Source organism: Puma concolor, chromosome B1 (assembly GCF_028749965.1).
Source record: "Puma concolor isolate L17-30 chromosome B1, mPumCon1.1.hap2, whole genome shotgun sequence".
In the NCBI taxonomy this organism is placed as follows: Eukaryota; Metazoa; Chordata; class Mammalia; order Carnivora; family Felidae; genus Puma; species Puma concolor.
Genome location: NC_141670.1, coordinates 173,455,682 through 173,479,856, shown reverse-complemented (window position 1 = coordinate 173,479,856; position 24,175 = coordinate 173,455,682).

Here is a 24,175-nt window from a genome sequence, read left to right as displayed (position 1 = left end):
GGCCTACCTCTGAAAGGATGGATACCAAACAGTGTCTTCAGTCTCTCCCCGTCTCGGCCCTTAAGCCACATGTCTGCAGTTGGTTGAGCTCCTCGCTCTTCAAGGTTCTGCTGGACAGTCACCTTCTCTGTGATGCCATCTCCTTCCACCATTTTCCACCACCTACAGGGTGAGGGCCTCCTTCCCCTGAGATCCTTGGTCTTTTACACAGACGTCTCTTATGATTTGCATCATGCGGCCTTGTAATTCTGTGTAGGCATATTTGACTTTGCTCACCAGGAACCACACTTCCTTCTTAGTCAACTCAGGCCCTAGCAGAGTGATTTATCCAGAGAAGATGCCCAACAAATATCTGATGAATGAATACATGACCCATGTGCTGTGGGTTCCTGGCTATAATCCTTGTGTACACAGCAAGAAGTTGGAAGCCATGTTCCTGACCCAGCACTCCTGGGTAAAGGGGAATAATTGCCTTGAGAAGAGGTTAGGAAACCTTTCCTTAACCCTCCCAGGTACTTACTCTGGTTATGATCTTATTGCAGAGAAGGGGCTCCCTGTCCATGCTGGGCGAGTCTCCAGGCAGACTTGCCCAGGGCATTAGGAACCTATGGAGCAAATTCCAAGGGTGTGAAAAACCAGTGACCGAGGGGCCTGAAGGCTGGTGCGATGGCCACATAAAAATTGCTGCAGATAAGCCCGGGGCAACTCAAAGATGCCATCAGTCCCTAAGAAAGCTGCTATCTTTGTAGTTTTTATCACAGGGTAAAAGCCAGCTCTGCAGTAAGCTGGGGGCTCCCAAAAGGAGATATAATCCCAGAGAGGAATCCCAAACTGTTGGATGAGCAGATAGCCGGTCTTTGGGGAAGGCTGGTTTCAGCTGATTTTCTATGCTTGGCCAGCAGTGTTATTTTAAAATCTCACTGCCAAGGAAGACCTGACCCCTCCGAAGAACCAGGCCTAGCAGGGATAGAAGGCGCAGGCTGATCCCCTATGATGTTAGACTTCAAACAAACAAACAGAAACACAAATTCCAGAGCCACGAGAAGGAAAGTTGGTCTTCCCTGCTGAGCAGAAATGGAAATGAACTAAGCATCCTGAAGTGTAAGAAATGGGAGTTGGCACAGGAAAATGAATCCATCCACCATGTTGTATGTGGAAATCAGGAAAGAACCAAGGAAGATTTGAAGAGGAGGAGAAGGGGGCAATAATGAGCAAAGGGCTGTAGAGAACTCAGTAAGCAAGGAAGGAAGGGGTGTCAGCAGTGCTTAAGGGTTGTCATGTGCCAGGCAGGTAGCACATATTTATTTTTCACATCAGAGACATTTGACCTGTTATTATATTATGATGATGATTATTACAAACTTGAGCTCCATAGCTTTGGGCTATTACTGTTGCCAGTCTGCAGATGGACAAACAGAAGCTCAGAGAAGTTAAGTGACTTGCTCAAGGTCTCACAAATGGTAAGGAATGAAATCTAGGTTTAAACGCCAAGAAGTGTTTAAAATAATTCCTACCCAGGGGCCCCCCAGTGGTTCAGTGGATTAAGCATCCGACTTCAGCTCAGGTCATGATCTCCCCATTCTTGGGTTCGAGCCCTGTGTTGGGGTCCATGCTAATGGCTCAGAGCCTGGAGCCTGCTTCGGATTCTGTGTCTCCCTCTCTATCTGCCCCTCCCCCGCTTGTGCTCTGTCTCTCTCTCCCTCTGTGTCTCTCAAAAATGAATAAATGTTAAAAAAAAATAATGAAAAATAATAATTTCTATCCAGTTCAAAACCCTGATGACCATTGCTGTTCGGTTTAGGTCATTGTGGTCAAAATTGTCAGGAACCATAACTCAAAATTGTGTGCACATATCATTTTTGCCTCGTTCGTGAATGTGTAAATTCACTGCCTCTGGGTGCATTGCGAGGTAGGCACTATGACTGTGGGAGAAAGAAGGGAAAAGATATTTTAGAGGATCGAGTTTAAAGAGGCCTAACTTCTGGAAACCCTCCAAATTTGGGTTTAGCAGTGTACTTGGCTTAAAAAGAAAGGAAGGAAGGAAGGAAGAAGGAAGGGAAAGAGGGAGGGAGAGAGGGAGGAAGGGTGGGAGGGAAAGGAGGAGGGAAGGAGAGTGGGAGGGAGGGAGGGAAGGAGGCAGGCTACAAGTATAGGATTAATTTTCACGCTTCCTAACATTGGTCAGGACCATAGGGAGACAGAAACACCACAGGATTGGCAAATGCTGTCCTACTTTCAATTCAGCCCCAAGCAGGAAGGCTTAGGTTTGTCACGAGAAAGCCTCTTGTTACACCCTAAGACCAGAACAAAACCTTTGGGAGGAGACTCTCATCTTGACAGCATGATTTCCAAAGAAACCTAGTTAGTCTTATGACTGTGATGTCTCAAGTGTCACAATTGTGTAACCTGCTGATTTTTAAAATGATCCTGGAGTCTATCATATGGGATTATGCAAATAACATACATTAGTTGAGTAAAAGGTTAGAGGAGAGAGAACTCCCCTTGAAGAGCAAAATGAAGAAAGAAGAAAGGCGCCTGGGTAGCTCAGTCGGTTAAGCTTCCGACTTCAGCTCAGGTCGTGATCTCGCGGTTTGTGAGTTCGAGTCCTGCATGGGGCTCTGCGCTGGCAGTTCAGAGCCTGGAGCCTGCTTCAGAGTCTGTGTCTCCCTCTCTTTCTGCCCCTCCCTACTCGTACTCTGTCTCTGTCTCTGTCTCTGTCTCTCTCTGTCTCTCTCTCTCTCTCTGAAAAGTAAATAAATGTTAAGAAAAAAAAAAAGAAGAAGAAGAAGAAGGAAGAAGCCTGGATTGGAATCCCGGACATGTGGGTTCTAGTTGTGGCTCCTTCACCAGTTTGAAATTCCCACAGTGACTTTTCCTGGGTACTTTCCTCTCGGCGTTCACGGAGGAGCTGTACTAAATGACACAGTAGAGAACTTCCAGCTCCAAAGATCTAAGGGAACATTCAGAGGCTTCAAAGAGGTAGGCCATTGAATGTAATTGGGAGCTGTTTGTCTAGAAGACGATGAGTCAGAAACCAACCCAAGGACTGTTTCTATTTGCTCTTCATTTCTAATTCCTTATTTGGGTTCTATGAAATGAAAGAGAAAGAGTGGCGGGGGCGGGGAACTATCAAATGGTAGTCAGAAAAAAAGGAAAAAAAACAAAACTAGGAAAAACCCAACAAATATCTTTCCAACAAGTTGAATAACTAAGCTATAGGCACTTTTAGCATAAGAGGAGAGTTCTGAGTGGCAATGTCACACTGTGGAGAGCACACAGATGGGTTTTGAATCTAGAAGACCTACGATTAAAACAGAGCTTTATCTTCCTGAGCCTCAATTTCCTTGTGCAGAAAAAAAGGACTACTTTAAACAACAGTAGGAACAGCTACCACTTATCAGGTACTTTAGGTGCCAGGCACTGAGCTGGGCTCTTTGTATTATGTCGCCGAATCCACCAACTTTATACCATATAAATTGGGTATGGCTCTCCCTGATTTATATATAGATACAGAGATGGAGTCTAATGAAATCTAAGAGCAGAGCTGGGATTCAAACCCAATTTGGTAAAACTCCGAAGCTTATTCTCTTATCTACCCTACCAAACCTCCCCAAAGGATAATAATACAGACAAAATAAGGTAATAGTTTAAATACACTTTGGGACCCCTGGGTGGCTCAGTCAGTTGAGCCTCTGACTTTGGCTCAGGTCTTGATCTTGTGGTTCCTATGTTCAAGCCCCACATCGGACTCACTGCTGTCAGCCTGTCGGCTCAGAGCCCGCTTCGGATTCTCTGTGCCCCTCTCTCTACCCCTTCCCCACTTGCTCTCTCTCCAAAATAAATCAATATAAAAAAATAAATAAATAAATAAACTTTGCAAATGACAATATACACATTCCTCTATAACATTCATTATCAATACAATAATAATGGTAATAAGGCAATAGTAAAAACAGCAGTAATGGTGAGTTTTTACATGTTCCCAAAGTAAGTATACAAATAGAAATCTGTATAATCTTATTTGACTGTCTAGTCGAAAAGGGTCTAAATGATGACTCCAGGCTAATCAGACCCTGGGAGTCTCCCTTGTCAGTCTTCATTATTGAATGTGTAAGTTTCTGGGTTCAGAAACTGAGCGGAATGTTGATATCTGAGAAACAGTGCAGAGGACATCTAGAACGCAGCGAAACCTCTTTGTGCGACACAGTTTTATCACTGAAAGTGCCATCTGGCCAAGCATTCCAGAAAGTAACCACAGATTACCAGCTGGTAAATTTTACCTTTTAAAAAAAACAAGCAAAAGACTCAATACTCTACCAGTGCAGTAATTCTGGATCGTAGTCAGAATATAATAGGTGGCGAACCGTCCCTATGAGTCATCAAGGCCAACAAAGAATCCCTCGGGCCTTTTAAAAAGGGACCAAGGTAGCTTGAAATTTAACCTTAGTGTGGAGGGACAGCGCAGAGCTCCTTTAAAAGAGGATGTGGGAAACCAGATGACTCAAGCAGGTGGCACAGTTGACCCGGGAGTCTTGGTCCCACTGAGCTATCAATGCCTGTCTGAGGAACTCTTTTCCCCATCTATTAACTACTTCTTCAGCTCCCTGAGAGAGTGCTGGCACTATGCAAAACTTTTAGAGACAGATACAGAATGCTAAACATGCGAGGGACCTTAGAACTCATCTGGTAAAATGTTCTCATTTCACAGGTGAGGAAACAAAAGCCCAGAGAGGTAAAGTCTGAAGGCTTGGAAGCTGCTCAGCCCCACAGGCAGTACACAAATCTCCTACCTTCCCTACAATGCTCTCCTGGTAGAAAATGCTGACTCACCCCACCCTTCACCCTTCAGTGCTCCCACACTGACTTTTGACACATACACACTTGTACGTCACTCACATACGCACTAAGGTCTTTGGGAGGATAATAATGCCAGAGAATTATTCTTAGGAGTCAGTCGATTCTAAGCCCTTTAAATGTATGAATTCGTGAGTCCTTATAATAACGCCGGGAGGTAGGTACTATTAGTATCTCTATTTCATAGAGACACAGAGAGGTTAAATTATTTGCCCAAGGTCACACACACTGCTAGTCAGTGGTAAAGCTGGGATTTAAACCCAGGCCAGCTAGCTCTAGGGTTCATGTTTTCATCTCACACAAAGATGTACAGAAATGGTTACTGGTTGCTTCTAGAGAAGAGAAATGGCGGGCAATGGGGTCTAGAGTGGGAAGACTTTCTTTGTCCTGCAAACTCTCACAGACTGTTTACATTTTTGTCACATGCATATGTTACTCGTTCAATAAACAAAGAAACAAAAAAGTAAAAACTATGGTGGATGTCTTTTTTAAATACTTCTAAAATGGATAATGGTGCAAGTTATACAGCATATGGATGTACTTAATATCATTGAAGTGTACGTCTAAAAATGGTTAAAATGCTAAACTTCATAATATGTATATTTTAATACCAACATTCTAAAAGCCTTTTTTGGCAGTGACAGGGAATACGGAGGCAGTGTCTTCCAAGACTTCAAGCAGCATATTTGGGTCTGGAGCCTAAATATCTCAATGTTGAAATTCAATAAACATGCATTGTGCACATATTGTACGGAAGGCTCTGTGCAAGGTACGGCGAGGTATATAAAAATGATAAAGCCATAAGACTTCAAGAAGTCTTTAAGTCTCAAAAACAAATGGAAGGCAGCTTGTGTGATGCAAACACCAAGTCAAAAGGAAGAAGCTGCTTTTTGGTGAACGATGATGCCAATGGTGCCACGGGGGCACTTTTGTATGATTTTTGTGAGGTTCAGATGACATGCCCTGTAGTGTATCTCGCACAGCAGCTGGCAGACGGTGAGAGTTTAGTCAGCACCAGCTATTATTATTACTATTATGTGGCTCTTCTGAGACCTACCTTCCTCCTTTGTAAAATCAGATGCTTGGATTAGATAACCTATGGACACTGTAACCAAGAACGGAGGTGATCTTCTCTCTCTCTTTTGTCACTGAGTAAAGCGAGGCAAGGGGGGGGCTAGAATGACTATTCTCCCCGAATGAGAAATAGCAGCCCCTGGATGAGAACGGGCGAGTGACAGATCTATTGGAGCTCCTCTGCGCCCCACAGCGGCCCTGCCGCAGGGCTCAAAGTGGTGCTGGGGCCACTTTGCCCTGGCTCTCACGAAGGGTAAGCCAGTTGCTAAATACAGCCATTATTACAATTAAATGATACAAACTTAAATGAAATAAACTACATTTAAAATGAAGTAACAAGTACTTGGGTGACTCAGTCGGTTCAGCATCCGACTTAGGCTCAGGTCATGATCTCAAGCTTCGTGGGTTTGAGCCCGGCATCAGGCTCGCTGCTGTCAGCACAGAGCCTGCTTCGGATTCTCTGTTTCCTTCTCTCTCTGCCCCTCCCCCACTCTTGCACACACGTGCTCTCTCGCGCTCTCTCGCGCTCTCTCTCTCTCTCTCAAAAATAAGCATTTTTAAAAAAAACTTTCAAAATAAATAAAATGAAGTAAATTCTCAAAATTTACTACTTCCTAATTATTTCATTACATTTTACTATCATCTCTTTTTAAGGCTATTTACATCAATTGCACTTGGATGGTGGAAAGAATACACAGTGGGGCGCTATACACATCTCTTCCCAACTCCTCATTCGATGATGTCAGATTAGTAGCTCAAAATCGGCCAAGGTAGAAGTATTTACACTATAGAAATTGGCAAACACTACAAATCAGCCTTCAACATGCCCCAAAACTGGATTTTAAACATTCACCCCGCCAACGCCGGCTCAAACGAGCATGTGCCGTCCAGGTCTCCTGGAAGGACCCTCCCATCGCTCTCAAACAGAAGAGTGCGTAACTACCTTCTCATTGCACGGAGCGCAGGGGCCCATGAAGAAACAGGCTATTAGACATGGCCCTCTTCTCTGTTTCCTTAAAGAAAAGAAAATAAGCAATTCTGAGTGCTTGGCACACCGCCTCGTGTTCGATTCTTCATCCCGTTCGCAAGAGCTAATTACAGTGAGGGGGCTGTGCAAAGCCACAGCTCTGGGTGTTCCCAGTGAAATAATGGCTTAGTCACCTCTGAGAGTGTGAAGGCTCTGTACTTCTCCTCGGCGCAGGGAACACAAATCCCAATCTGGTGGCATGTGACTTTGTCTTTTTCTAAATGAATCAGACTTTATGAACAGAAATTTAGCTTTCTTCCACCCTCTCTGGCCCAACCATGCTAATTAGCATGTTTTCTGTTGTTCTAGTTGCATGGATCCACCAATTGTTTTAGGAACCTGTTGGCTTGCGTGCTCAGTTCTGATAATATCAGAGAGAGACGGAATTCTTGCTTGGCACACTCATTCATTGTGCAGCATAAATTCGACTATGTTTTTGTGTAGACAAAATGAAACCCACGGCTAAAATGGAGAACTGAGCCCTGGGTTTGGGTAGAGAATTCTTTCTCTTCAGGTTTCTGGAGCAAAGCTAGATGAGCCAGAGACTGCTAGACTGCCTGAGACCTCGGTGCCCTCTCTGCCGACCCAGGACACTGGGTTTGAGCTGTCGTGATTGGACATGGTTTAGGGCCTAAGGGGTCCAGGCCTCAAGCCCCTAAACACTGACGGACATTGGTGCTCCTCAAATCACAGGTAATTCAAAATTAAACTTCCAATAGCACAAAATCTACACGGAGGGCAGTGTGGAATCTTGGGTAAGTACACGGACTCTAGAGCTAGGAAGCTTGGGTTTGAATTCTGGCTTTCCCATCTATTAGATTTGCAACCTTGGGCAAGTCGCTTAAAATCTGTCTCAATCTCATCATCTGTAGTCTAGGGACAAGTAATACTACCTAACGTCCTAGGGTTGGTATGAGGATTAAACATATTAAAATTTGCAACATGCTTACAGAAGAGCCTGATACATAGTAAGTGCCATATAAGTACTGGCTATTATCTGGATGCTGACATGTTTTCTAATTGTTCTGGGATTGAAAATTTGTGCATAGGTTAATTGAAGCTGAAATATGATTTATTCTTTTTCCTATTTATTTATTCCCTGGTACCCTCAACACAGGACCAGCCTCTGAGAGACCAGGCAGGTGTCTTGCAATGGAGCTCCAGAAGCCAAATATCAAACTATCCCTATACAGCTTGGAGCTAGAATTCTAAGTACATTCTACTGGTTAAGAGTCTGGGTTTTAAAGTCAGACACAGTTCTTTTGTTTGTCTAACTTTTCATTTTTAAAGAACTGAAGACTTAAAGAAAGGTAGCAAAACTGGTACAGAGAGTTCATGGCTACCCTTCACCCAGCTTCCCATGGCGTAATCTTTGACGTCTATAGTACAATTGTTAAAGCCAGAAAGTTAACATAGATACAAGTCTATGAACTAAACTGTAAACCTTATTTGAATTTCATTAGTTTCCCACTAAACACAGGACCCAACATGGGCTCTTACATCAATTGCACTTAGTTGCTGTCTCTTTGGTTTCCTCCAACCCGCAATGGTTGGAGGAACAATTGCTCAGTTTTGCTTTCTTTCTTTTTTTTTTTTTTAATGTTTATTTATTTATTTTGAGAAAGAGAGAGAGTGTGCATGTGTGACAGAAAGGGAGAGAGAAAGAGAGACAGAGAGAGGATGCTAGGCAGGGGCAGAGAGAAAGGGAGAGAGAGAGAGTCCTGAGCAGGCTCTGCAAGGAGAGTACAGATGTGAGGCTTGATCTCACCAACCATGAGATCATGATCTGAGCCGAAATCAAGAGTCAGATGCTTAAATAACTGAGCCACCCAGGTGTCCCAGCATTTGCATTTCTTTCATCACCTTGATACTATTGATGAATACCAGCTAATTATTTTATAGGGTGTCTCACAGTTGAGTTTGTCTGATGTTTACTCATGATTAGACTAACATTTGCCCTTTTGGCAGGAGAATCACAGAAGTGATGTGTCCCTGGTGCATCACTTCAGGGGAAGGAGGATGCTGATACACCTTTTTAGTGATTATATTAACCTTGATTACATGGTTAAGTTTTCTCTATTGCAAAGTTATATACCTATTTTTCAGAACAGAAGATAACTGTTAGTAACCTCAAAATAAAGGAAGATTTTTTTGACCTGCCAGAATCTATAATAGTGCTTTGCATTTGCATCTTTATCTATGAAAGATTTTATACATGTTACCCAACATCTCTATGCACTTGATTATTTGAAGTGAGAGAGACAGAACTACTTTAAATACCGTTTGAGTAGCAGCTCATATGAAAAATTATTTTGGTTACTTCTCTGCAATGCTCATTCAAATAGAGTCTAAAACCTTTATCAGGAGTAGTAGACCAATGGAACAATGTTGTAAACTTAAGATAACATGCATAAAAAATTTATATTGTGATGAACATATGAGACAAGAAAAAAAGATTAATAAGGCCCATGCTTTAGGTATGTGCCACATATATGCATTAAATGGTAATTCTTTGGGTGGAAAAAAAATTAAGCCAGTGAAAAAGTCTGAGAATCTAGGGGCGCCTGGGTGGCGCAGTCGGTTAAGCATCCGACTTCAGCCAGGTCACGATCTCGCGGTCCGTGAGTTCGAGCCCCGCGTCGGGCTCTGGGCTGATGGCTCGGAGCCTGGAGCCTGTTTCCGATTCTGTGTCTCCCTCTCTCTCTGCCCCTCCCCCGTTCATGCTCTGTCTCTCTCTGTCCCAAAAATAAATAAACGTTGAAAAAAAAATTTTTTTTTAAAAAAAGAGTTAATAGCCATTTGCAACTACATGGATGGAACTAGATGGTATCATGCTAAGCGAAATTAGTCAGTTAGAGAAACACAAATATCATATGACTTCACTCATATGAGGACTTTAAGAGACAAAACAGATGAACATAAGGGAAGGAAGCAAAAATAATATAAAAACAGGGAGGGGGACAAAACAGAAGAGACTCTTAAATACGGAGAACAAACAGAGGGTTACTGGAGGGAGTTGTGGGGGGGGGGGATGGGCTAAATGGGTAAGGGGCATTAAGGAGTCTACTCCTGAAATCATTTTGCATTGTATGCTAACTAACCCGGAAGTAAATTAAAAAAATAAATTAAAGAAAAAAGAAAAAAAAAAAGTGTTCATAGTTATGACTGCTTCATTTGTATCTGACAATATTCTAAGTATTTCATACTCATTATTTCATTCATTTCTTAGAGCAGCCTCTGAGGCTGCTCATCTTCATGACACACTCTCATCCTCAGGACACACTCTCATCCTCCTCATTTCACAGCTGAGGAAACTGGACCTGACCAACCAGCTAGTAGGAGGCAAAGGCAGGGTTTCCACCAAAGTCTGTCCAATCCCAACACTGTTGGCTCAACTGCTAGACTAGACTCTATGCCTGCTGGTGCTAAACATGTAGCAGATAGTAAATTCTTGTTGACAAGAATTGATAGGAAATTCTTCTTGTAAATTCTTGTTGGTCAATTGGTTGGTAGCTCATTCATTTATTCTCCTATTCTTAGGGGAAGGGAAGATGGGGCAAGAGACAGTGAATTAGTGGAAATGGCTGGGAAAATAACCAAGCTGAGGGCTAGGGACCAAGTAGAGACTGATGCTGGGGAGTGGGAGGGAGAGACAGAAAGCACACATCGGAGTGAACCAAGGCAGTGACAGCCTTGCTGCTGTTGTGCCTGGACGTCACACCAGCACTACGCAGGAGCCATGCTGTGACACCCATCCGACGTGACTTGAGACTAGAGACTGCCCCGACCCCCAGCAACCTGACGTTTGGTTAAGCCTTGGAGCGGAAGTAAGTCTTGCTCACTCATCAATGAGGTGGTAGGGTATGTTCGAGGCCCCAGGGATACCTAAGTGAACAAAATAGATAAAAATTCCTGCCTTCGTGAACCTTACATTTTAACGAAGGGAATAGAAACAATAAATATCATAAACAAGGAAATTATATAACAGCTTTAAGGTGGCAAGTGCTGTGGTTTCAAAAAAGAGAGTAGATGTAAGTGAGACCATGAGGTTTGGGGGCTGGAGGGTGAGGGGTCAGAATAGGTCTCGCCTACAGGGTGGCATTTGAGCAAATATTTAAAGGAGATGGGGTTAAAAGAAAGATAGTAATAAGAATGGTAAGAACCAAAAAAAAAAAAAAAAAAAAAGAAGAAGAAGAATGGTAAGAACCATATTCCTGGGTTACAGAAATTAAGAATGAATATTTTGCAATAAAATTACTACTGAGAGGTTCAGTTTTTTTTTTTTGAGGTTTTTTTTTTTTAATATTTATTTTTATTTTTAAGAGAGAGAGAGAGTGCAAGCAAGCAGGGAGGGGCAGAGAGAGAGGGAGACACAGAATCTGAAGCAGGCTCCGGGCTCTGAGCTGTCAGCACAGAGCTGGATGTGGGGCTTGACCTCATGAACAGTGAGATCATGACCTGAGCCGAAGTCGGATGCTTAACTGACTGAACCACCCAGGTGCCCCGAGGTTGAGTATTTTTATAGAGGAAACATTACTTGTAGCTTGTCCATTCTTTCCTGAGAGGTCTGACAGATAACAAAACATCTATAACTCAAATTTCATCTCAGTTGCTTAAAAATCCGATGTCCAGGGGTGCCTGAGTGGTTCAACTGGTTGAGTGATCTGGCTCTTGGTTTTGGCTGAAGTCATGGTCTCGCGGTTCATGGGATCCAGCCTTGTGTTGGGCTCTGTGTTGACAGTGTAGAGCCTACTTGGGATTCTCTCTCTTTCCCTCTCTCTCCCTCTCCCTCTGCTTCTCCCCAGAAACTAAACTAAAATAAATTTTAAAAATAATTTAAAGTCTGATTTCCATCCCTAAGTGGTGGTGGCATACTTTGGACTCTCAGTTTTGTTTGTTCTTACACACACTTCTCATGAGTGTGATTAAGTAGTTTGTTCTCATGACCACATAATTGTAATCCACAAGATGATAATGGGAATCACCACAGACTAGCAAAGACTGCCTTTCTGTTCATGAGTCAACTGAAATATAAAATCGGTAAATACCTTTTCAATAATAGCTGAAGACTTGTTTTAATTTTTTTTCAGGTAGGATCTATGAACTCACCACCCAAACTCATGAGTCACATGCTCTACCCGCCGAGCCAGACAGGCATACCAACTTGTTTTTAATATCAGTACATAAAGAAGCACTGCTAAAACAGCTTCTTAGAGAAGGAATATATAAAAGTGAGTATGTTGCTCAATTCCTATTCTTTTTTTTTTTTTTTTAATATTTATTTATTTTGGGGAAAGCGCAAGCAGGGGAGGGGCAGAGAGAGGGAGACAGAGGATCTGAAGCGGGCTCCGTGCTGACGGGCTGGCAATAGCGAGCTCAACGTGGGGCTTAAACCCACAAACCACAAGTTCATGACCTGAGCCAAAGTCTGACTCTCAACTGATGGAGCCACCCAGGTGCTGCCTCAGTTCCTATGCTGATATAGTAACTGCTTAAGTTCCTACCATGTGTCCATATCATGTGCTATTTTATATGTATGATGTCACTTAATTTATTCACTCATTCAATAGATATTAGTGAACATTCACTTGTGCCAGGAATCATTCCAGACTCTGGGAATGTAGCAGGGGACAAGACAGACAAAATTGTTGACCTTATGGAAATGAATATGTAATATAATATATTTCAGGTGGAAATAAGTGCTATAAAGAGAAATCGAACCAGGCTAAAGGGGAGAGTGTCTTTGGGTAGGGGACACTGCCAATTCATTATAGAGTGATCAGAGATGGTCTCTCCAATAGGATGACAGTTGGTTTTCTGGGCAAAATTGTTTCTAGACAGAGGATACAGCAGAAAGTCAGAACATGTTTAACATTTGACTTGATAAATATTGTTTCACAGGAAACTGAAGGCTCGAGGATATTATTTAATGTATGTGGTCATGTCACACAGGTAATAAGTGGGGAAACCAACACATGGCTCCAGGTCTGTTGACCTCAAAAATCCATGCCTTAGTCTTCCAAAATACCATTTGATGTACTCATCCTAACCAAAAGAGTTACTCTTTGAAAGATTGGCAGAGCATTGGACTACCAGGAATTAATTGGTGCTGCTGTTAGTTCTGTAATTTACTTTAGCCTTAGGCAAATTACAGACACTTGTGCTTCTGCAGAGCCTGTAAAATGGGGTTCAGGTAATTAACAACTCAGAACAACTGTTATGAGAACTAATTAGCTACTGCTTACAAAATGCTTTGGACATATAACAATCAGAGTGTCTTCACTCTGGCGTCACATTTTCCTCCCAACTGACCTCTACATACCCCAACTTCCATACCCGGTCCTTTTTAGATCTCCCTCTGTTGGCAAAACTAGTCACCTGGTTACTACAACCAGAAGTCCGGGAGTCACCTCTGATTCCTTTTCCTTTACCACCTACAAGCCCAAGTCTGGTTGGTTCTACCTTCAGAGTGTGTCTTCTACCCACCCACATCTCTCCAGCCTCAATGCTGCCCGTCTACTTCAACCCACCATGCCCCCTCGCATGGAGGATTTTGATAACTGGCTAATTGACCTCCTCCTTTTCCATCTTGTTCCTCTCCAGTGCATTCACCACACAAAAGCCAAGAGTGACTTCTGAAGACAGAAATCAAGACATATCATTTCCCAATTTAAAAATTTTTAGGTTTTCCTTTCGGTGACTGCTTACTGCAGACAGGGTAAAGTATAACCCCCTACTGTGGCCAAGGTGACCAACTTATCCTCTCTTGCCCAAGACTTTCTGATTTAAGCACTGAAAGTCCACATCCCAGGAAACTCCTCAGTTCTGGGCAAACAGGTACAATCGGTTACCCTAACTATGGTGTATATGGTCTCATGTCACGTTAAGGGCATCTGCCTCATGGCCTCATCTCAAGCCACTGTCCCCACAAACACTACACCCTTTGCACAATGTCCTTTGTCAGGTTATAGAACATCATTACCCCTCCCATTCTCAGGCCTTGATGGCTGTGCTTGCCTTTCCCTTGGCCTAGATGTGACTGCATTTTTCTCATCCTTTAAGGCCCAGCTTAAATACTCCAGAAAGGTCTTCCTCGATCCAAGTTAACTCAATAGTTCCTAACTGCTATTCTCTTAGAGCATTCTTCTACTTCTTTCCTAGCATTCATCATGAGTCTTGATTCATTTTCCATTTATCTATTTATGTTTCTTACCATTAGAATGCAAGAGGGCAAGGACCTTGTCTGCAATGCTCCTGTGGTCTCCTGGAGCACATAGCTCATGGCAAGTGCTCAGAAAATATTTGCTGAACCAAAATTTCTTGAGCCTCCCCCCTACCAAACAACAGGTGGACCAAGGCCCTGTAGGGACAGAGATTAAGATCTTGCAAACACCAGAACATCTGGTTGACCCAGCTCTTTCCCAGCCCCCACCGCTGCCAGTGACTGAGAGGTGACCTTAAAAGGACCTCAAAGAAATTTTGGTTTCGTGGAGGCCTAGAGAGGTTGAAGGACTTGCCCTAAGTTACACACTCAGTTTACATTTAATATTGGCAGGGTTAAAACTGGTATTTCCTGGGCGTCTGGGTGGCTCAGTTGGTTAAGTATCTGACTTCAGCTCAGGTCATGATCTCATAGTTCGTAAGTTCGAATTCCCCATCGGGTGAGTGCAGACGACTCTGTTTCTAGTTTTATTCATCCATCCATCCATCCATCCATTCATTCAAAGATTTTATTTTTAGGTAATCTCTATACCTAACGTAGGGCTGACATCAAGAGTCACATGCTGTACTGACTGAGCCAGCCTGGTGCCCCTTTGTCTCTAGGTTTTTATTCTGGTCTTTGTACAACCATACAATCAAATATTTTTTCCATACTGAACAGGTTAGCAAATGCTATAAAAAAAGAGAAAAAAAATCGGATGCAGGGAAACTTCAGGAGTGACAAATTATCTAAACAAATGCAATGCTTTTGTTCCTGATTCATTAATTCATCCAACAAATATTTGAGCCCCTGCTACGTGCCATGAGTTGTTCTGGACACTGGGAATGCAACAAATAAAACAAAGTCTCTCTGCCCTCCTAGAGCTTACATTCTAATGTGAGAGACAGATGATAGCAAACAAATAAAGAAAAATAAAGCAAGGGAAGGAATGAGTGACAAGCTGGGGAACACAGCTGCTTCAAATAAGATGATCAGGTAAAGACACTCTAGTAAGATGCCATTCGAGCAGTGATCTGAGTGAATTAAGGGCAGTCACTAGAGGAAGAATGTTTTAGGCCAGGGGGAACAGAAGTGCAATGGCCCTGAGGCAGTGCGGGGTGTGGCACATTCAAGAGAATGCCCTGGGGCCTTGTGGTTGGAGTGGCGTAAACTGGAAAGAGGAAGGAAAGGTCACACAGGGAGCTGGGCCCAGATCCTGATGGTAACTGCTCTTCAAAAGTCCTCCTTTTTAAACGGACTTGCCTTTATAAAGCTAATATTTACAAAGCCAGGCCTTGCAGAGAGGGGTTTTATTGAAAGCGTTTGTGTATGTGTGTTTCAATATGTTAGCAAGCGCCACAGGATTTGCTTTTTCTCCCCCTAACTGCTTCTTGCTTGTTAGAATGTTAATCTGTCTAAATCCATTGAGCTTCGGTTGTTTGGAAATCAGTCACCTAGTGCTTGTGGCTGAAACAGGAGACCCACCAATACATCTCAAGCAAGCAGGTAGTAGGGGCCACTCCCTTGGGTCCAGATTATTGCAGAAACCCAAGAGATTGTTCAAAGTTTCGTGTTGGTTTCTAAAAATAAGTAAGGATCTGACTCATCCTTTCCTCAGGCAGAGAGAGCTTTATTCCTTTTCCCCTGCGGCTCCTGGTTGGTTAACTCATTCCTTAGCAGCCCTTCTGGGTAGGTTGTCAGAGGTGGTTCTGCAGTGAGGGGAAAAAAGCGAATTGGCCCTCAAGTCAGGCCCAAGTTATCACATCCTGCCCTCGCCACATACGAGAGGTAGTTTTAACCAATTTACTTAAAACTTCTTTAAGCTTCGGTTTCCTCCTGTAAAAGGGGGGCATTAATGTATTAGTTTTTCTGATGTATTAGGTTTTCCTACTGCTGTGTAACAAATTAGCACACATCTAGAGGATTGGGACAACACCCATTTATTCCCTCACAATTGTGCAGGTCAGAAGTCCCAGATGATGTGACTGGGTCAGAGACTCACAGGCCAAAATCAGGTATTTTGACTCTGTTCTCACCCAGAGGTCAGGTTCCTCTTCTAAGTGCATTCCTGTTCTTGGCTCAGTTCCTTGCTGTTAGTTGTAAGGCTTGCGTCCCTGTTTCCTTGCTGGTTGTCAGCCCGGGGTCCCTCTCAGCTCTTTCAGACTGCCACATTCCTTTTCCCGTGGCCCTTCTGTCTTCAGACTAGGACTTTACACATCAAGTCCTTCTCACACCCCTTGGAGTGTCTGGGACTTCTATTCTTAGCCGTTTAAGGGTTATCTGCTTTTCAGAGCTCATGTTTTTTGACCAGGCTCGGTCAGATAATCTCCATTTCTTAAGGTCAACTGTGCCATAGAACCTAGTATAATCACCGGAGTAGAATCGCATCATATCGACAGGCGCCAGGGATTAAGGTGAGACACCTTTGGGGGCCATCTTAAAATTTTTGCCTACGACAAATGCCTTCCTCAGAAAACTTCCTTGAGAATTAGAGATAATGTATATGTGTAAAATACTAGACGATCTAGCCACTGTTAAGGAGCCCGTTGGAGGAAGGAAAAGTTTCTGAGCTACTGAGTGAACCAAGTATAAGACAAGACTCTAAATTGTCTATAGTAAATATTTATTATCTTTCTCATACTTATAAATGTTAAAATAGTATTTTGAACATAATGACTGATCTCTGTTTTAACTGGAGCATTGATTTGATGACTTGATTTGGAAGTTCTATTTGACCTAATTTAACGGGACAAAGATTTGAGTTCCTCCTTTTTCTTCTGAGTTCACTACATCTCTCTGCCTTATCAACTCATTTTGGCAAAGCTGCCCATTCCTCTTCCTTCACATGTAATTTGGTGAAGTTCGTCACCATAGGACTTTAAGCTCAGGTTTTATAGTATAGACACCAGCTGAATGCTGGGAATTGGCTCAAGTCCTGTCACCTTAAAATGGGGGAAGGAATGGGCTCTGCACATTATACCCACAATGGGGCGGGGCTCTGAATTAATTTCAGATATGACTGTTTTTGTTGACTATATTAAAGATGATCAAGGCCACGTTTTTCACATTTATGACATCACTTAGTTTTCACACCATGATATCATGATACACAAGAGCATCTTTATAGAGCCACACTGCTAGGGTTCAAATCCCATCTCTGACACTTGCTTTCTGTGTGGCCTTAATCTCTCTATGCTTGGTTTTCTGCATCTATCTCATAGGGTTGTTGTGAGGATTGAATTAAATATTTGTGAAGTGCTCACAACAGGACCTGGTACAGAGAAGCACTATATTAAGTGTTTGGTAAGCAAAGAAAATTTCCCCATCTCCTCTTTCATCAGAGCTGCTAAGAAGTAGCAAAAGTGAGCCACTTAAGGCTCCTTTCTTCTTCCCTGGCTGAACCAACTCTCTCATAAGACAGTGGCATGGATTTTTCAAATTGTGTGTTTTTTTCAATTTACTGAATTAGCAATCCTACAAAACTTAAAAGGGTACAAAAAAATAAAAGATAAAAAGTGTTTTCCTCTCACCTTAGGCATCCAAATACTGAGCTCCCAGAAGCAACCCCTGATACTAGTCTCTTATATATCTTCCTGGATAGTCTACACAAAACTATAGTGTAAATACTTATATAATAATATGTCATATAAACATTTTTCACAGATATGTTTTTCACATAGATGATAATATTGTATTCTGTTCAGCACCTTGCTTTTCTTCCCTCAGCAATGTCTCTTGGAGAGCCTTCCATGTTAGCCCATAGAGAGCTGTCTCATTCTTTTTGATGGCTGTAGAGCATTCCACTGGGTGGAGGCACCACATTTATTTAACCGGTTCTCTGTTGATGAACATTTAGTTTTCAAACTTTCCTATTACAAATAATACTGTGATTAATACCTTCATACACATGTCATTATACATGTCTATGAGGCTATCTGCAGGATACTTTTCTTTAAAAAAAATTTTTTTAATGCTATATTTATTTTTGAGAGAGAGAGAGAGAGAGAGAGAGAGAAACTGAGCGCAAGCAGGGGAGGGGCAGAGAGAGAGACACACAGAATCCGAAGCAGGCTCCAGGCTCTGAGCTGTCAGCGCAGAGCCCGACGTGGGGCTTGAACTCGTGAACCAGGAGATCACGACCTGAGCTGAAGTTGGTTGCTTAACCGACTGAGCCACCCAGGTGCCCCTGCAGGATACTTTTCTAGAAGTGGGATTGCTTGGCTAAAAAGTATGTGCCAAAAAAAACAAAAAAAAAAAGTAGGTGCAGTGTTGACACCTATTGCCAAGTTGTCTTCCGTGGAAGTTGTACATATTTACATTCCTTTCAACAGTATATGAGTGCCTGTTTTCCCACTCTTTCCCCAGAAGAGTACGTCATTCTAAACTTTTTATCTTTGTCAGATAAACAAAGAGAGAGATAACAAACATTCTCTTTGTTTACTTTAAGCTTGGCTTTGACACTCTGGTATCAATATGGTCATTCACATTTACTAACAACTGTAGCAGCAGACATAATTAGGGATGTTCTTATTCTTAGTCATGGTAGTGAAGAGAGATGGACCTCTGGAAACCAGGATTCTTTAAGGCTAAATCTGGCTTCTGTCCCATTCTCTGTGGTAACAAGGTTAGCAGTCAATGCAAGGACTTTATGAGGACATTCAGCTAAGAATGAAAAGATCTTCCATATTCAAACAATATACTTGCTGTTCTGGTTGCTTAATGTGGGTCCCCTGAGGTTCACATGATATTGGGACATGTAAATGGTAGAGCGCTTGCTATTTTCGATCATGGACTTTGGGCCCTCTCCTTCCAGAGATGGCTCTCAACAGATATGACAGAGCTCTTTGTGGTCAGAAGCCAGAGCAATGACAACACCAAATTGCTTGAGCATTGCCTATCAACAGTGTGCAGTCGACCAGGAAAATGCTGGAGTCAGTGAATAACTATCTGTATTCAACAATATGGTACCTGGGGGACTGTTTCCTGCTGAGAAACAGCCTGTGTCTGTGTCCAGGAGGGGCCAGGGGCTGCCAATATATTTAGCTAGTGAAAGAGGTTTTCTTCCTTGGACTAAAACTTAAAGCCACTCAATCTGGTAATATTACACTCTATGATATTATTCATGTGATAATGAATAATAACAGCATATAATACTGCAAAAGTGGTTTCATATACAAGAATATGAACAATTTTGTTTATTTGGGCACATAATTAGAGGGGAGGGAAACAGCAAGCCTAAATGAAATGTAACCTTTTTTTTTTTAATAATACAGTTTGAATTAAAGAGCTTACATATTAGAATTACGTACAGCGATAATTTAGATCTTTTTGTACCTCAGCCTTGTCTGATAAGGACTTACTGATTTTTGGAAAATTTGTCTTTGAGCTTAGAGTTCATATATTTGTTTTGAATCTTGGTCCAAGTTGGTTGGAAGTTTGCTAGAACTCTGTCTGAAAGTTTTTTTCTTTCTTTTCCTTTATTTTCCAGGAAAAATGTACTCATGTTAATAAGGAGATTCTATTAAAGAAAAGGTTGGGAACCACTGATCTAGAGCTTTCTGATAATATAACGGGCCTCTTTGTGAAGTCATGGCAATGAAATCTAAAGGATTGAGGGGCATGTATTTGAGGCAGAAAGTCACTGGTACCTGCTCAAAGTCTAGTGATCTAACCAGAGCAACTTTATTGGCTCAGGGAAAGCGTGGGGCGGATATTCTTGCAGACGCATTTATAAAACTGACCTCTCAATCTGACCCTACCGTCCAGGGTAAGCTTTGAGTGGAGGATTCAGATAAGCTGTTGCGGGGGTTGTTCAATCTACTTAAAAGGGTCTATGCACCAGCAGAGCACTTCCTAAGAGGGTTTACGTGTTCTGGGAGCTTATTCTGCCCACGCTTCCTTCTGATCATGGTTACAGTGTGTGGTGGTAAAGTAGCCACTACTTTGAAAGCAGGCAGACTTTACCATCCCATAGAAAAGGACCACGGGATAGGTTGGCTATGTCCCTTTTGCTGCTAACAAAGGTGGATACTTGGAAGAGAGAGCAGACATCCTTGTAGAGTAAGAATTGAGAGTGACTAGTGGTTGGATGGGAAGGTTTCAATTTTATCATTTCTCTTGAGGTTGTGGTTTTAAATGATTATAATTATTACGAATTGGGATCTATCAATTTAAAAGGCCTGCCCTGGATTCCTTCAAAAAAGTAGTCTAGAGGAGGGACCCCAATGGTTGTCATGCAACATGCGGTACATTTTAACCAAACACATCTGTTGAATCAACATAAAAATCTCACATCTTGGGGCGCCTGGGGGGGCTCAGTCAGCTGAGCACCCAACTCCCGATTTCGGCTCAGGTCACGATTACACAGTTCACGGGATTGAGTCCTGCATTGGGCTCTGTGCCCACAGTGTGGAATCTGCTTGGGAGTCTCTCTCTCTCTCTCTCTCTCTCTCTCTCTCTCTGCCCCTCCCCTGCTCGTGTGCTCTCTCTCCCCTCTGTCAAAATAAATAAACATTTTTTTAAAAACTTACATCCTGCTTTAAGATTATTTTAAGTTTTATGACAAATTATGCATTATCATAAAAGTTTGTAAAGTCAACAATATTTTTGGAATATGGTATTAACGGCCACATACCGCCCTCCTCATCCCTACCCCTACCCCTACACTGCCCTGTGCTCGACCCACACGAATCAGAGAAAAAATACACTCTGAATTCAGGAACATTACTAAGCAATCATAGAAACCATGCTGTATAGCTGTTAACCCTCAGTCTCACCAAACTGCTGACTCCTTATGTTGGCATGCTCTTAAGGCATAATGTTTTTCAAGTGTATTTTGAAGATGGATTTCCTTTATCTCTGGTCTTTTGTGCAAACAAAATTTCAACTCGGCCTAGTTCTCTGTCACAGAGGACTCCTAAATCCCAAACTAATCCAGTGGTTCCAGATTTTGGTGTTTCAGACATTCTCTGAAACAATTGGGGAATTCTTTGTTGTTGGAAAAAACTGCTATTTTCAAATACTACTCCTCAAAATGAAGGTGGCCTTTTAACTCTTTCTAAAATTGAAAAAGTTGTTCAGGTTTTAACTTGAAAACGCAAAAATACTCAGCTGGAGAAATGGATGTCTAGACCAGACAAATATTTGATTTGTTTCTCAAGCTACCACAAAAGCAACTGCTAGAACAGTACCCATCACGGGGAGAGAACACTTCCAATCTCTGAAATCCTAACTTAATATCTGCAGACACTTCCGAAGAGACCATCATTTCTACTTTTGTTCATTTTTTATCTGAAATAATGTAGTAATCATATCCCCTGGTCTATTACCTGAAACAAGTTTAGAGAATGAAAGACCAGGGGCATGTGGGTGGCTCAGTCAGTTGAGCAACCAACTCTTGATTTCACCTCAGTCATGATCCCAGGGTTGTGGGATCAAGCCCTGCATTGGGCTTTGGGCTGAGTGAGGAGTCTGCTTGGGATTCTCTCTCTCTGCTTCTGCTCCTCTCCCCCACTCACACTCTCTTTCTCTAAATAATAATAATAATAATAAAAATTTTTAAAAAGAAAAAGAAAAAAGAATGGAAGACTGACAACTACTATATCAATCTGGACTGATCAACATTGGGAACACCTTGCTAATTAAGATTTAATTTTGTTATGTGATCTGATATGGCCTCTCTCTAAAGTACATTGCTAACAATAAACAATTCATATGTTCAGGGTTTGAGACACCATCCAAGAAAGAACTCACCTCGGGAACTATGTTCCTTTTGTTGTTCCTTTGTATATATTCAGTTTGTTTCTTCATAAAAATAAAAATGGGCATTTCTGTTCATTGATCATGAAATGTTTAATGTACCAGTCCCTCTTTGCTGTGTGGCTAGACAGATTCTGCTAAAGGTATTATGCACTTGAAAGAGGTGCACAAGCCACCACAACTGAAAAACAGCCTATACTCCAGCCTTATTTTCAGCTGGGAGCATGTTTTCTTATAGACACAGAATACTGAACACTGGACAGGTTCCCTTGATAATGCCACAGACTATTTAAACCTAAAATGTCAGTGCGATTAGAACCTCACATGTTTGTCTTCCAAATAATGTTGACATGGCCGTGCTATTGCTCAAACTCTTTTGTGGAATTTTCAATTTCCTTTTTGGAAATCATCAACTATGGCTGAAGCCATTTTTGTCTTGGTGTATGAGAAGAGAGAATATTTTGGGAGATGTCCTTTTCCTTTCCCAGAACTAGGTTTCTGTTCTTCTCTTTCCTCCCCTCTGCTAAGTGCAGTCACCCTGCCTCGCAGATCTGAGGGCTAGCTCACGTGGGTGGTGCCACAGTTCTTTCTCAGAAGTTTTAAAGTTGAGTCACGACTTTCCTTAACTGGGAGCTACACTTATCTCTTCATTAGCCATGTTTTCTTTTTTCTGAAGACTTAACCTGCACAGAGAATTTGGTGTGTGAATACCTTCTCCAAGTTACTCTGGGTCCCTGTACTCTACTCCACATGACGTACACAGGTCAGTTTATACCCAGATTTCAAGGTTCCTTTTCATGTTAATTATTGCATGCCCTTTTCCCCTCAATCTCTGCTCCATCTGATCTTTATAAAGCTTTGAAAATATATTTCTTAGGATTTTAGAGTTCTCTTATTCAGACACCTTGCTATGGGATATGTCCACCTTGTAGAACCATGTTAGTTTGATAGCAGCAGGCAACATAAGGGTTCTGGAATTTATTTTGGTCCACAGACATCAAATCACGGACTTACAAAGGAAGAGCTCTGTTGGAAATATCGCAGTCTCTACCTTTCGCAATGGTTATGGACTTTACGGTAGAGGTAGAAGTAAAAGGTTCTGAAAACTCAACAGGAAAAGGCTACTGTTTGGGGCACTTGGGTGGCTCAGTTGGTTAAGCGTCTGACTTTGGCTCAGGTCATGATCTCATGGTTCAAGGGTTTGAGCCCCATGTCAGGTTCTGCAGTGACATTGTGAGCCTGCTTCAGATTCTCTGTATCCCTCTTTCTGCCCCTGCCCTGCTCTCTCTCGCTCACACACACACACACACACTCTCTCTCTCAAAAATAAATAAATAAACATTTAAAAAAAAAAAAAAAGAAAGAAAAAGGCTACCATTCTCAGCAGGAGAGACAAAGAGCTTTCAGGAAAGCCGCGATTAAAAGAATAGTGCAAATATGCCATAGAAAGGGCAGCATTCCTTCCAGAAAAGTCACTGCAGATATTCAAGGCTATGAACGCCACAATCTGTAAAAGAAAGTACATCCAGAAAATACAAATAAGAGCTATATTCCTGAGATGTTTTATCCACTGATGATTCATTTTTTTTCGTTACATAAAAAATATTGTTGGGGTATCTGGCTGGCCTCGTGGGTAGAATATCCAACTCTTGATCTCAGGGTTGTGAATTCAAGCCCCATGTTGGGCCTACTTAAAATATATAGATATAGTCATATAAAGTATCTCAGGTAGTCAAAATGTCAAAAAAAATAAGCATTTTATGCAACAGTTATTAACTCTACTTATTATATTAGGCTACCACTTATGTGGCAATCACATTACTGAATTTGGGGATCAGTAGTGAAATCTTCGTAATAAAAAATATTGAATTGCAAATTAGTTTGCACTGCTTTTATTTTAGAAACATTTTCTCTATTTAAAAAAAAATTTTTTATGTTTATTTATTTTTGAGAGAGAGGGAGACAGAGTGTGAGCAGGCGAGGGGCATAGAAGAGGGAGACACAGAATCCGAAGCAGGCTCCAGGCTCTGAGCTGTTAGCACAGAGCCCGACGTGGGGATCGAACCCATGAACCATGAGATCATGACCTGAGCTGAAGTCGGGCACTTAATCGACTGAGCCACCCAGGTGCCCCTAAAAAAATTTTTTTAATCTTTATTTATTTGTGAGAAAGAGAGAGAGAGACAGTGTCAGCGGGGGAGGAACAAAGAGAGGGAGACACAGAATCCAAAGCAGGCTTCAGGCTCCAAGCTGTCAGCACA